The sequence below is a fragment of the Pinus tabuliformis genome, chromosome 8 (assembly GCF_031772625.1).
Source record: "Pinus tabuliformis cultivar Carrire ecotype Pingquan chromosome 8, CPIR1, whole genome shotgun sequence".
Taxonomy (NCBI): Eukaryota; Viridiplantae; Streptophyta; class Pinopsida; order Pinales; family Pinaceae; genus Pinus; species Pinus tabuliformis.
The window spans coordinates 73,773,824-73,790,055 of NC_142294.1; the positions used below are offsets into that span (position 1 = coordinate 73,773,824).

Genomic DNA, 16,232 nt, shown 5'->3' on the forward strand with positions numbered 1-16,232 from the left:
CTTATAATGATTCGCCCAATCGTAGCACCGGATTTAGCCCATTTCAGATTTTGTATGGTATGCATCCTCGGGGAATACATGAACTGCGAGATTTGGGAAAGCTGGAACGGAGAAGCGCAGATGGAGAAGATTTTGCTGAAGCAATGAGCGAGCTTCATGAAAAAGTCAAATTGAGATTGCAGGACAGCACACAGAAATACAAACAGCAAGCAGACACAAAGCGACGAGAGGTGCATTTTGATGTTGGAGACGAGGTCCTTGCGCACCTGCGCCGGGAACGGTTTCCTAAGGGCACATATAACAAGTTGAAATACAAGAAAATCGGTCCATGCAAGATTCTGCGAAAGTTTTCAGCCAACGCTTATGAAATTCAGCTGCCACCTGACATAGGCATATCACCTATATTCAACGTGGCAGACCTGTTCCCATATCACGCCCAGGCGGAAGATGATAGTACGGTACAGCTAGAACGGGACACCCAGTTAGAGAGCAGTCCTTAGAAGAAGCAGTTACCTTCGGCCCGGACCCATGAAATTGAAGGGATCCTCAGCACCCATGTAGCCAAGAAAACGCGCAGAAAGGAATATCTGCGTTACCTCGTCAAGTGGAGAGACCATCCAATGGAGGACAGCTCGTGGCTCGACGCGGCGCAGATTCAGAAGGTTGGTTATTTGGTGGAGGAGCTCATGGAACGGAGCCATGAGTTCTCTTTTACCCCGGAAGCCTGATGCAGGAGCATCTGGTTAACAGGGTGAAGTCAGAGAGAAGGCAGACATGGTTTCTGAAAAGGACAGGAGACGAGAAATAGCTCACAGAACGGACAGCAAGTCTGTTTCGTTTTTATATTTTCTTTTTCTTTTCTTTTCAGTTAGTTTTATTATTATCTGTTGTTATTTTGGTTTCAGTTCAGAATGCCTAAAATATTGTAATAAGTTCTAACTAGGAATAGTAATAGTAGTTAGAGTCATTAGTCACTTAACAGTAATTTACTATTGTAAAGAATAGACCAAGGGAAACAAGTTAACCATCAAGAAATGTCAAATATGTAATAACTGTTGAACTGAAATTGAACAACTGCCAGCAGTTATCTAACTGCATGGAAACAATGTACAAGAACGCGAGAAAGCAAGCCCAGGGGGTTCAGCAGCGGAGCAAAAGAAAGACTAATAGAAATAAAAATACATTTTCTTCATTTACAGTGCACAACAAAATAATTCTTACATGCGTCCTCAGGAACGAAAGACTGTACATTAATATGCTGTGTCAATAATTTATTTTATTTTCATATACAAAGTCCATTACAGTCCTTGACAGGCTACGAACTGGCAGAACAAGAAAACAAGCACACGAGAGGTGGAACCGACCAGCACCAACTACGGGTTCAATGCCCAGACAAACACCGTTACCAGATAAGCAAACAAAACCGACAGTGAACGAGTTCTCTTTCCGCATATATTTGTAACATTTCAACTCAGCATAAATATCCATAGAACAGTCCATCTTAGCATACCCAAACAGCGTTAACGCAGTTCCAAACCCTACCTAGCTTACGGGCCAAGGGTTTGACAAAATCTAAAAACCCAAACCACAGCTAGGACCATACATCCCAGTAGCAAGCAACCGGAACAAATGACCAACACAAGAACCTAATGCAGACAAGAAATAAGAGCAAGACTACCCGGGAAGAGACCAGAACAGTCGAACGTCGTTGCCATCGAACTAGTGAACGGCTTCACCTGTAAAAGAAACAAAGGGTGGGGAGTTAGTTTTCCAACCCCATGAATGAAAGCCGGAACCATAGAGACTGAGAACAAAAACAGAGAACAAAAAAAAAGGTAACCATACCTGAAGGTGAGCCACGATAGCAAGCAAGAAAAACCTCGAACCCGAGAGCCCTACTCACAGAGGGGCTAAGCCATTAGAACCTATAGAAATTGTGGTGAAGAAACTCCAGCAAGGAACGGAAGCATACCTTCTAAAAATAGCTGAGGGCCGAAGAGGAAAGGTCACGGAATCCATCAACCTTGGAGACTGTCAAACTGAAAGCGAACCCGAGCGCCATTAATCCATAACGACCAAACAACCATGGACTATTGAGGAAGACAAGGCCAGACAGCGCTAAGGCAAACGACAAGCAGTGGAGAGCGCCTACAACAGAGAGAGAGAGACAAGCATATAACGAACAGAGACAACTTACCGAGGAGATACCAAAGCGCCGGGCAAACAAACCGAAACAGGAGCGAAAGAGCGCAGTCGAGCACTAGCCATACCGCAACAGAACAGGCCGGAACCGCATAGGGTTTCACCACAGGCCGAACATCAACCAGCAAAAACAAAAAAAATGCAGAGACTGCAGAGCCAACCACCGGGAAACAATAATAGACCCAAAGGCGCGAACCGGGTGAAAACCAAGGCGGGGATTTACCAGGATCCCGAGGAGGACAGATGTCCACCAAATAAACCGTGCCGGTACATGCAAGTTGATTGCATATCAAACCACAATTAACTCCAATCAAACGTACACTGTCCAGTTCATAAAGTAGATTACACATCAGCTAAGGTGAGGCGGGACCACGTGGGATGGACCATCAAAAAAACCACCAAAACTAAAACAATAAAAATTGTAAACCTATCAACCTTCTCTAAATGAATAATAAACAAAAATATAATATAAAAAAACACTCTAATCCTTCTTTTTAATATCTTTCCAAAATCATACAATTCATCATTAAAATTCTTCTCCAAAATCATACAATTTATCATTAAAAATTATAACATTCCTGCGTATAAATAAATTAACAAATTCAAAGATTGTGATTTACATTACCTAAACTTACATATTTCCGTGACAAGTTCTTCCCAATACCCACCCCAAAATTCCGAAAAGACTATTTATATGCGGCTTATCCCAACCCATGGATTCGAAGGCTGATTACCAAGGATTCTACGCTTCTTTATCACTTTCTTTTTCTAAATGTAATTTAATTATTATGATTATGGAAATTTGCGCCAATAAAGAGAGATAATAGGTAAGTAAAGCGAGAAAGACTCCATGAGAACGCTCTGCAGCCCATTGCTCATCGGTTGACACAACTAAATTCTTTTGTTTGCAGTTAAGTGACCTCACATTCGGGTGGAATAGCCAAGCCACTCAAACTCAATTGGAAGGCAAATTCTTGCTTCTACATGATACTATTTAGACTTTACAAAATATAAATATGAACCATTTATAAACCATCTCGGCGGTCCGAGCGAAAATAAAATTTGAAGGACCTGCGTAACCAACCAATTGATTAACGAAGGCGCAGACTAACGACGACGATGGCATGCATGGCTGTGGCAGTGGTTTCCAGTCCTTCCCTCTCCTCTGCTCGCCTATTGCAATGAAACGGCATATTTATCCCACATTGTCAGCGTGTTTTCTATTCTTATTATATATAATGTTTATGTCCAGCAACGTATTTTCGTGTTCGTAGAAAGGAGAGATGGTTGGCATCTCCCTCGACAAGGACGGGAACAGTCTTCGGACTTTCTTATCACACGCGGTTAAGGCTCTCCATCCCCTCACCGGGGTGGATCTTACCATGTTAAATCAGGTTTTCTTGGATCTCACCACATGTTTCTGACCCTCGCTGCTTTTAACGCTGTTAAATCAGGTTTTCTTGGATCTCACCACATGTTTCTGACCCTCGCTGCTTTTAACGCTGTTAAACCAGTTTTTTTGATCTCACCACATGTTTTACGCCTTCTTTTGCTTTTAACAATGTTAAATCAGTTTTTCGCATTAAAAAAATGTTGATTTTCTAATGTATATCTTCCATAACATTGTTTTGGATAGTAGATCTGCTTGGGATGTGAGAAACAACATTTATGAATATTTTGAAGCCAATTCGAAGTAATTAGCCTATCCATTTCGGAAACGACAGTTGACATAGATCTTTTTCCGCTGCATGTGAACCCATACACTCACAATTGCAAATAGGTGCGTTTTAAGCCTAAAACTACTCTCTTTCGAGCCATGGCATAGTCATACATCCATAGTCCATAGGGTAAAGTAATGGTTGAGTCCCCAATCCACGACTGGGTAAAATTTGCATCTAATATACAGGTTAGTTCATTTTCTTACTTTATTTTGCTTGTATGCAACATTCTAAATACAATATACATTCCAAATTCCTTTTCAAACTCGAGAAGTACAATATTTTAATACCTACTTATTTTCTTGGTTTTCTTACTAAATCATTATATTCATGGATGGGATATCCATGTTATTGGGCTCTTGCCTTTCATTAAATGAGAAGCTTCTACCTCATAATAGATGCTTACAAAACCAAAAGGACTTGGAACCACTCATGTTCCTTTAAGAATATACTAGAATACCTTAACCAACCCATTACAACACAATTAAAAATAAAACAAAGTCTCTTAAACTACTATATGGAGAATTTAAAATATGGAATCATAGCATAAATGAAATGTTAGAAATGGAGCTAGATTCTTTCTATTTCCTGACCATCCAAAAAATTCATAAAAGTAGAAGTAGTAAGATGCAACATCAATGCTTCCTTATAAAGCTGGTCTTTCTTTTGATTTAGTTCTTAGCATATGTGGGTGAATGAATGATGTCGACGATGTCGACAACCTCAACAACTATTAACAATCTCGTCCTACATAACCTTGTCACACTGCCTAATTTTCCCACCAAATGTAAAACTCAAGCGTGAAATCTCTTTTTCCTTTCCTAAAGCCAAAAACCAAAGAAATCAAAGAAATCTCCCATTGTCAATGCTTAGACGGGAGATCAGAGGCTAGTGCAGTCAGCGTGGTTAGTAGGTTGGTTGCGTCGAGAGGTCAATTTTTCGGCATAGTCAAGAGTCAATCCAACACTTACGAAAAAAAAACCTCAAGTAAGGTTGGGCCAACTTTAACGGACATAACTAGACTAAAAGGTCCAACAGATATTGAAACTTGAAAATGTGAATTTTTTAGTCTACGCCAACTATATTGTTTTTCAATGTGATTCAATGCTTCTTGAATTTTAATACTAATCCATCATTTGAAGGAAATTAGGGGAATTTCGCCATCTACCGCCTTTCATAGCATTATGGTGAACTTCGTCTCTATCAGTACTTAACATTTTCTTCCAAATGTGGGGTGCCAAGGCAACTATACTCAGCGCCTGGATCTACCTTACTTGGAAACAAACCCTCACAAGACAGAGAGATTTAGTTGGCTTCAATGCCACTCTCTATGCACCCTTTGACAATCTTCTACAAAACAAATTCACAATTAAACATGCTTTGAATCTTCTTCACAGGAACTAGATATTCCTACAATTACACTTTGTTGGAAGTCAAACAAATATCAAAACTCTACACAAATTATGTATGCAATTTCCATATTTTCACCATTACATTCAACAAAGACATATATCTCAATATCACACAGATAGGGGTATTTACAAACTCAAAGCACATCAAATGCTATCCATTAATCAAAATTCCAATACATATTAAGCTTGGCCTTATATACAATGTGGGCAGATGCAACCCTACCCTTTTGTCACACACACTCGACCTCTGCGTTTTTCTCCTATTTTTACTAATGCTCTATATGCTTACAAAAAATGACTAATTAATCTTAGAACAACAACCAATTTAGTTTAGATCCTAAAATATTTCTAATATGATCCTAAGATCTTGCTAAGATTTATCCCTAAAATCCCTCCTGCCTAACAAGGTAAATTCTCACCCAACTCATCTTATCCGTTCAAACTTCTAGATTATGACCCACTTTCTCTAGAATTTAATTAAATAATTTAAATATTTACAAAATTAGGGAACCCACTCCCTTGGTAAATGTCAATATTATTTGGTCAATCAAAATTTGAAACTTGAGAGTTATGATCATTCAACAATGAAGTGCATTGAAGTGAAAGGAAAATGTTTGTTTGTTTGTTTTTGTTTGTTTTTTTGTTTTTTTTTTTAGTAGAAGAGGGCCAAGGTGTACATTTTTCACCACAATTTTATTTAAATCCCAGTCTATCACCATTTTTTAATCACCTAGAACCTCAAGCCTATATATTCCTTTTTTAACTACAAATGAAAAAAGAGTTTAGAAAGCAATAAAATTTTGTTATGATATTAGTTTCTCTGCCAAGAGAGTACCAAACATGGAAGAAATTATTTTTAATATAAATGAAGAAAATATGCACCACAAATCAACATATCACCTTGACTCACACCAACGAAAAATCCCTATGGGATATCATAGTCTAGGTGAGGCATAGTTGGGCACTAGGACATTTTTTCTTTGGGTTCCACTTTGTATTCTCTGGAGAGATGTAGAATAACACTCGTTGTCACTTCATATGGAATATCCAAGTCTTGAAAAATGCTACCATTATGGGCCCACCATAAGCCATAAACCAAAACACAAGGCATAAGACCATAAATTTTAACTGATGCAAGCACTCCTGTGAACTTTATTTCTACCATGTTTCCTTAGGATTAAGAGAGAAAGCCACTTATGACCAAACATGTGTTGCATGTTGACACCGAATAAACAAGTGTGAGATAGATTACAAATGAAGCTTGCAAAGGGCACATTTGTTGGGAACATTCTTACCTCTTTTTAAACCATTGTCCCATGTTAACAACTTGTCTTCTACAAATAAGCACGTGATAATATTGCAATTGAGAGACACGTGAATTTCCCATAGAACTTCCCACCACCACTTCTTTTCTTCAATAAATTGAGCCTCTATCTCAATAGTATAACCAAGCCTAGTTATGTATTCTTTAGTACTTGGATTTTTGGATCAACGAAGGGAGTTTGTGTTCTCATCTAAAAGCCTTATAAGACTAGATCAAAACATGCCTACAAAATTATGCCATTATTAGTAATTTGAATCTCAGGGAGGCTTATAGTCTAAGTTCATAAGTCATAAAGTCATATTTTTATGTAAAATACGACTTGATAGGTATGTAATTGATGGAGTCAAACCTAATTAAAGTTGAATCCACTAACAAAAAACATTATAAGAAGGAAATAGGAAGAGAGTGAAGGTCGGGAAGAAGAGGTCCCAAAATTGGTTTCATTGCATGTAATGGTTCTTTTGAATGGAATCTATTATCACTGCGACAAACACCCTCCAAAAAAATTCTTACATTTGAATTTCGAAGCCTACTGAAGATATTGTGATCTGTCATTTCATGGTCACTTCATGGTCGTCTAATGTTTTTCAAATTATTAAGTCTTCTTCTAAGTGTCAAAATCGCTTGCTCACACATGTCCTATCTTCGATGAATTCACAAACACACATCTTTTTATGCAAGCTTAGATAGGCATTGCAACTCTTGAAGGTAAGGTTTGCGCAATCACTATTGATAGTGACTGCATAATCCATAAGCAAAAAATATTGCACAATACATGTCGACATTTAGTGCACACTCTTCATTGATAGTATTCCTCACGTCAATTGCAATTGAACTTCTATTTTGGTGAGTTTTCTCAACTATTACTATGCTAGCCCTTTTTTTATAAGTGTTGCTTTCACGTTCACGATTGTTGTTTTTTCTTGCATTCACTTTAACAAATGTCGTTATCATGTTATCTTCACTCTGAATGTGTCACTTTCACTTTATTTAAGCCTTTACAAGTGTCATTTGCGCTTTTTCCTCCTTTTACACATTGCAATTGGTGTTTTATAGTGTCAACTTACTTGTTGATTTCAAAGGTTATGTGCATACTCTCTTATGTTATCCATTGCAGCTAAGGAAAAACTTAGAGTTATGATGGTCAAGCCGATAATCTGGATGGGGCTCCTACTCCAAATGGTGTGAGGTTTAATTGGGACTTCACATCGGGGAGACCCCCTTGGTTGACGAATTTACAACACCGTCAACAATTGGTGCTAGAAGGAGGGACAATTGACAAGTTGTGCTTGTTGAGTCTATTTTGAACCTCTTATCTTAAATGGATCTTCCCCAAATCATACTCCCAAGGTGTTTTTCCAATAGATCCTATGGTAAAAAATATTATCTTCGATGGCCCTCTTTATGACTTGTCTCAATTCAAGTTTGATGGTGAGGGTGATACATCCATACCCGAGAATGCATCACTTTTTCTTAAGTTCTTTGAATATTATGAAATCGATTGTGAAGATGTGGCTTGTGTTCTTTTCTTCCTCACACTTGAAGGTCGAGTTAACCGATGGTGTCAGACCCTACCACCCACTTCCATTCATTCTTTTGAACACTTCATCAAGCATCTTCATTTAACCTTCAATATGTATGTCATTATCAGGATGTCCTTAAAAGGATTAATCAACTAAGAATGAACCTTGATGAATCAATTAAGGATTTTTCTAATTAATTCCTTCACCTATGTAATGAGTTTCATGGAGAATATATGAATTGGGATTTCTTTAAAATAGAGTTTTAATTCCTGGTTCAAATCTCTTTACATTTTGAATCTGAACCCCCTGATATTTTTTCTTTCCCAACTTTTGTAAATCATGAGACACCCCTAATTTCAGAGGAGGAATCTATTATTCCTTTCGTTCCTTGTCCTCCTCCTTTTCTAGTTATGATGTGGGTGCCTCCTTGTGGTGATGTCAAGGTTGGGAAATCTGAAAATCAAATTGTTGATTTGTCTCTTCAACCTTCATCAACTTTCCATGATCTTGATTCGATGGAGGAAAACTTGGAATGGTTCATGCAGCCTAATGTAAATACTAATCCTTCCATTCCACAAGGTGATACTAACACTAATAAATTCAATATTGAATCTAATTTGGATTTTTATCCTCCTTTATCATCACATTCTCATAGGCCCTTATCCCTTGATCTGCTAGATCAATCTCTTCCAAATCCAAGCAATGATCAGGTGCACGATAGTCACATTTCACAGATAAAGGATCAGAAAGGTGAGGGATTTTTGGATCTCTCTACTCTTTTTCAAAGTCCTCTATGTCAAGATAATGTTCCTTCATTCTCAGCTGATTTAGAATCTACTAATCTCTGCAATAAATCAAATGAAATTAATTTTCTTAATCCAGCTAAAGTCTTGGGAGACCAACATTCAGATGATGATGGTCCCATTGATGTATGTGATGATAAATTCCCAAGAGCATCAACTGATATTTCAATTTCTCATTAATATTTTGTTTCGAAAGATGTATATCTTGAATCTATCTGAGTCAAAGAAGATTTTTTTATGGAAACTTCTTCTTCAACTTATTGTTCCTTGTGTCTTGTTGCATGTAATGAAAATACAACATGATATTTGAATCTAGAACTTAATTTATATAATTTTGAATTGACATAAGGTATAAAGGATATCCATGATGAAGAAGAAAGGAGTAAAATCATTGAGCACCTGTCCCAGTCCTTGCAATCTCCTGTTTTGCATGAGGACAACTCTTCAAATCAGGTTTCTCATGACTTACAATCATATATCTCTAGACTTACAATCAGAATGGTCTTATGACTTGAGTAATTTGTTTGTTGAAGTTGTAAAATCTGATCAAACCAGTGATGTAGATGGATTCCATCTAGGTAATGGTGATCTTGTTCATTTAACTAATAGTATCCACATGCAATTTGCAATCTGACTCATTTCTCAAAATGTTGTTATCTATCTTTTCAAAGTTTCAGAACTTGCCAGGGGGTCGATGCACTTCAATCTTTGTTGATGATTATGTCATGTTATCACAATCTTGATGATATCACCGAACCATGTCAAATCTGGGTTTCCTCACAGAACGTTTTCCTTCATATTGTTTCACTGGACACGAACTCTTTATTGAAAGATTTTTAGTATTTTAGATATAGTTTTTCTAACTTTCAAGATTATGTTTCTGATCAGATAAAATATTCTACTTTAGTTGATTAATACCCATTTAGATCTCTTGTATCAAATTCTGGTTTGAAATGTATATCTTTCATGGATGCACGAAGCTATGAATCTTATCATGCTTATTATCAAGATAAATATTATCATTGGCTGAAGAATTCATATTTGTTAAGTGCTTTGGTGGAAAATTAACTCTGAATCTTCATCGTGAACATTACTAAACTAATTATTTTTTTTCTAGCCCAATCAATCCTTTTGAGCAACATTCAAGTCTTGAGTCATTTAGTGGATCAAAACCCCCATGTTGACATGGATTCTAGATTTGATTTGACATATCCTTCTAACCTTCTGTCAACATTTTATTTCAATTAGTTTCTTGGATTTATAAGGCTAACAATTGCTTCTAATTTCCCAAGTTTTTCTATTATTGGTCTGGTTTATAATCATATACAAAGGAAACCAATGGAGAATCAAGAATCTCATATGCTAATTCATCAACCTGGTCTTAACACTGGTCGTAACAACTATCACTCAATGAATAATTTTCCCATTAATACATCCCATGATAGTTTCCCTACATCGATTGGTCTTGTTGATTCTCCTTATAATTCAAGTACACTAATTGAAAGTTCAGTCTCCCGAGAGTTTCAGTATTTTCAAAATGATTTTTTTGGATTGCATGTTCGAATTTATGACTGGCTAGAGGCATCTTACTTAGAAATCATGTTTTCTAATAATAATCTTTGATCTTTCTTGATGCTTGTTGAGAAGGACAACACCGATGAAGATTCATCCACAAGAAGCCTTCGAGGTTTGTATGGTTTTTGTTCTCATAAAAAAGGTAAGGTTTTTGGTTGGTTAAGGTTAGTTGTTATGATACATCTTTCTACCTTTAGGAAAGACCTTCAATCTATTGTGCAAGCTGTTCAAGTTCTTATCTTTTCTATTGCAAATTATTTTATATCTATTTTAATTGCTTGTATGTTTGTGTATACAGGTCGAGAGAGGTTACGGTGGATACATTGGAAATTACATTACACTTAACCCTAACCTTCTAGCTGGTTAGGTTAGGAGTAGGTCTAGTTGCATTCTAATTCCCTTGCATACTCATCATGCACTTGATCTCCATCTAGTCTTCACATTTTTTTTTATTTTTTGTATTTTTTCGTGCATGTTGTTTTTAGTTCAGTTCTCCATCCACTTTTCTCTTTTGATCTTGTTTTCTGGTTTTGTTGTGTCTTTTCTTCCGTGTTTTCTTAATAAGAATTTGCATGAAATATGCTCCTTTTGGCTCAAAAGACAATGCGACAAAACTCGAAAAGGGAAATTGTGATGAAAAACAACTCTTGGCTAATATGTTACCCTCTTCTCTATTTGGGTTTACACATATTTTAAAGTTAATGATGTTTGAATGGAAAATGTGATCCATTCGAATGGAAATCTTTGAGTGGAACCATGACACCTGTATCCATTCTAAGATCTTCATTAATTAACTCGATATTGTAATTAAACGGTGTTTTGCATGCTAATCCAATTGAGTAGAGAAGGGAAAGGGGAAAATAAATAGCGAGAAAACCTTATCAAAGGCATATATATATATCCTTCTTTGAAGGAACAATTTCTTCTTCTCTCAATAAGTTGGGATCCCTCTTCCACCCTGGTAAAATAAATAAGTTCCTAAGCATAGTTTTATAGTTAAATAAATGAAAGGTGAAAGAAGAGAAAGGCTTTCCATGTAGAGAGGCAAATCACGTAACTTCATCAAGGCATTGTCCAGGCCTATTCGTAGCGGAGCAACACTAAAGATGAAAAATTATACTCTGATCATCTTAAACTCACAACTATATATTACCCTCTCCCAGATTGAAATAATTTTGATTTGGCAAGATTTGTAAATGTGTTTAGCTGAAAAAAGGAATAGAGGAGACTATATCCATAACTAGGTCAAATGGGGAAGTCGAGGTAACCCATACAGTGAATCAATACTTCCTAAAATACTGATACTTTGCACTTAAGGGTGAAACCTAAACAAAGAAGTTCGATTTACCAGCGTTGTCTCATATTGTTTGCACAATTTGCAGCCTGTAACCATAGGAGTTCTAACTGGCTTGCAATATTCCAACCGAAACTTCTTTATAGTCTCTCGTAGGTACTTGGATTGGGAGATAAATACCCCATTTTTTTACTGAGAAATTTGCAATCCTAAGAAGAAGGAAAATTCTCCGAACATGGACATCTGAACTTTGTCTGCATACATTTTGCAAATTGATGTCCCAATTGTTCTAGGTCACTACCAAATATTATGTCGTCCACATACACTACTACAATTTGTGGATGATCATATTCATACTTTATGTATAGATTGTTGTCTACAGTACCTTTCTTAAAGCCTTTTTGTTGAAGGTATCGATCCAATCTTGCATACCACGCTCTGGGAGCATGTTTGAGCCCATATAATTCCTTTTTGAGTTTTCACACAAACCCTTGATTTTCGATGACCGTGAATTCTTATGGTTGCTCAATATAAACTTATTATTCCATATCTCCATTGAGAAATGTCAACTTCACATCCATCTGATATATCTTGATGTTTTTATGACTAGCAAAGGCAAGAAACACTATGATTTCTTCCATTCTAGCTACCAGTGTAAAGGTTTCCTCAAAATCTATCCCCTCTATTTGGGCATACCCTTTGCAAACTTTTTTTTCCGGGGAAAATAGAGTTCGTAATTTCTATTAAGAAGTAAGACAATAGAGATTACATGCTGTAGATGCCTAAGCATATGCAGTAGTGTGGCAATGCCACTGTACAGAATATTTACATAAAGTTCCAGTAGGTGGCGCTATGGATACGAAGAGGCTGTATCCATAACCAAAAAGAATGCTATACTTTTCTGCCCTTCTTCTTTTCCACCCGCCTCCAGCCGCCCGAATCAGGAGTGGATGAAAGAATGGCAAGCTGGTTCTCCGGAGAGGTCAATGGAAGTTCCTTTTCAGATCCAGATCCCTCCGATCCATGTGTTCTTTTTAAACCACTAACTTCCAGGTGAGGTTCATGCGACTGTTGAGAAATATTTGGCTCCAAATTAGCTTCCGGAGGAGTTTTCTCCTGATAGTGTTCCTGTCCAGAGAAAAAATCAGATTCCATTTGGTTCTCTGGAGGTGCTGGTTGTATGTCCTCCTCTTCTTCCTCCTCTTCTTCCGGCAGGTCAGTCTGCTGCCAGCCCTTGGGCTTTTTTTGTTGTTTCTTTTTCCTTTTAGGGTCTTTTTTGATCAGCGGACAGTTGTATTGGAGATGACCGGTTTGCAGGCAGTTCCGGCATCTAAAAGCAGTGTTTTCATAGTCTAGCGGTTGAGTTCTGGAAGTGTTTTTGTAAATCAATGTGATATGATCAGGCAGTCCTTGACTCAGGTCTACCTCAACACAAATTCTGGCAAAAGTGACAATTCCTTTGGTGACTCTATCTTCATCTATTTTTAGGAATTTCCCCAATGAGTTCCCAATCGCTGTTAAAACTTTGTAGTGCCAAAAATGCAGAGGGAGGTTATGGAGCCTAACCCAAACAGGCATTGTAGAAATTTTCATAGTGTTTGCATCAAACCCATCAAACCATGGAGTAATGAAAAGGCCAGCATTGCCCCAAAACCAAGGCCCCCGTTGGATAATACTGTCTCGTTCCTGTTCAGTACTGAAGCAGACTATGAAAAATCCCTTTGAGCAGAGGTGAATATCACAGTCTGCGGTCCATGAAGAGTAAATCCACTGATGCAGAGCATCAGATTTTGGCCAGTAACCATTGAATCTACATATAACTGCGTTTTTGGAAAGTTCAGAGTGTAGTTCCACTACCTCAGCTATATGTACTTGGAGCAATGGGGTTTCCTTTTTTTGTTCAACTATATAGGGTCCTGGTAACTCTGTTTCTGTCACTGTTTTATTCTGCGCTGATCCTTTTCCTTTGACAGCGTCCCGGAAGGAGCCAGAGTGTTTTGTGCTGTCCCTGTTGCAGCCACCATGCAGACGCAGGTTAAGAATAATGGTTGAGTCATTATTGATACTATACCCCTGAAGAGAGAGGTGGTCCTGTAGACAGCGTCCGGCGAAAATCAGGTTTTGGTGTTTGATGGGAGTCCCAATCTGGTTCTGTATTTCCTTCTTAAGCTCTTGTATAAGTAGCCCCCTATTGAGCCTCATACAGTGATGGCTTCCGTCTGTCTTTTTGATAAAAATATTTATCCATTTTTCAACCGCGCAGCTTGTTTTTATAATTTTGGGATCACAGCAGGTAAATCTGGTCGATTTTTCATCAGACCCCACTGAACCCCAGCAGATATTTGCTTGTCTGTCTTCTGAAGGATTCAATATTGGGAAATGCCGGTCGTTTTTAATATATTCAGTCACCGTACCACAAGCAATGTGGCCCTGTGAGGTCGATCCACCTTCCCTCGCGCTACGATACCTCAGAGTGGGTTGGGGCCAGGACGCTGTGAAGCCTTTTTCGCTAATCCGCGCACACATCGGGCCAATAGTGTTAAAATCGATGTCCGGGGATGGCGCAGGCAGAACAGGGGATGGAATGACTATATCAGATGTCAAGGAGTCAAGAACCCCAGCCACCGACCCCTCGAAAGATGGCGGAAAATATCGAGGACAGCGCTCCAAGAAGAAAAATAGATGGACTGAACCCCCTCCGAGGAAACCGAGCTCTTGGACCTGTGAATATATCCAGAAAAATCCATTTTGGTTTTGAGGAAGTTGGAGTGTTACCTGGACCGGACGAAAAATTTCCAGCCCGAGCGGGGGAAAGCCAAGCGACCGGTTGCCACCATCTAGCACGAAAGAGCGAGCCCGGGGGAAGGATCCATCACTGGTCAAAGGAGCGATCGCCATGGAGGGTTAGCAAAATTCCCGCTCAGTCGCCTCCCAATCCGTTACATACCCTTTGCAAACTAATCAGGCCTTGTTCCTAATTACTTGAGACTGCTCAATTAGCTTATTTTTTAAGACCCATTTTTTAGCTATGACATTTTTCTCTTTGGGTCTTCGAACAAACTCCCAAGTTTCATTCTTCTCAATTTGGTCAAGTTATTCATTCTTAGCTCTCACCTAGAACTTGTCCTCACTTTCCTAGCTGAGATTTTTAGGCTCAACCTGAGATAGCAGAGTAATATTTACACAAATTAAACTGCCAACAAATTTCCTCCTGGTCTTTACACCGTCTTTGATCTCCAAGAGTTTGACTCTTAGATTTTTCTTTCTGTACATACCTGGATAGTGTTTTGGGCCTTAGATTTGTGCTCGTTTCCATGTCTTCATTATCTGAATCTGTTTCATCCTGATCTCAGGGCCTGATGTTTGAAATCTCTTCTCCATTTGAGTTCATGTTTCCTTTGGAGGACTGAGGTTATGAATCTATTTCATTTATTACTACGTCGATGCAATCCTCAACCCTCTTTGTCTGTATATTGTAACACTTGTATCATTTACTTCGAGCAGAGTACCAAATTAATATACCCTCATTAGCACGTGAATAAAACTTTTCAATATTTTTATCGTTGCTTTTGATAAAGCATTTTCTCCCAAACCCCTTGTAGTGTTTAACTGATGCAGGTCTTCCCTTCCACAACTCATAGGGAGTTTTATCACAATTAGGCTAGAGTTGTGTTCTATTTGATAGGTACATTGTTTCTTTTGTTTCTTCTCCCTAGAAGATGTGAGGTACATATGATTCATCCATCATAGCTCTGACCGTTTCCTGGATTGTTCTGTTCTTTCTCTCAAGTACCCCATTTTGTTGTGGAGTTCTAGGCACAAAATATTGCCTCCTTATTCCATGCTCTTCACGGAATTCTTCAAATTCTCTTGAAGTGCATTCTCCTCCTTTGTCTGAATTTGATATTGAGACCTTTCTCATTTTTTACTTGAGCTTTAAATTTTTTTAAAGGTTTAAACACTTATTCTTTTTCCTTTAAGAGCACGATCCAAGTGGCCCTGGTAAAATCATCAATAAGCAACATAAAATACCTTTCTCCTCTTGGGATTTTTTCTCTAGTTGGGTCGCAAATATCTGTGTGAACTAGCTACAATGGTCTAGATGAAGAGAAAACTTTTGTCTTGAAATGGGTCCTAGTCTGCTTACCAAATTGACATGACTTGTAGATTGAATTACCAGGCCTTCTTGGAAAACATCTCACAACTCCTAGCTTGTTGACTCTTATTAGACTATCAAAATTCATATGACCAAGTCTCATGTGCCATAACCGAGCTTCACTCAACTTGCTCAAATAGCAACTTACTCTGGAGTCATTAAACACATATACATTATTATGTTTTCTAACTTCTTTTCCCACCAGATTTCCATTTTCTTCATTTC

General features: G+C 38.0%; 1 non-coding gene across 1 annotated transcript; it reads left to right on the forward strand.

Moving 5' to 3' along the window:
• The first annotated feature begins 3,466 nt into the window (after nucleotides 1-3,466).
• On the forward strand, nucleotides 3,467-3,594 carry LOC149234217 (U6atac minor spliceosomal RNA). The gene has a single exon (XR_016246924.1). It is a non-coding gene; the product is annotated as a U6atac minor spliceosomal RNA (small nuclear RNA).
• Nucleotides 3,595-16,232: the final 12,638 nt, after the last annotated feature.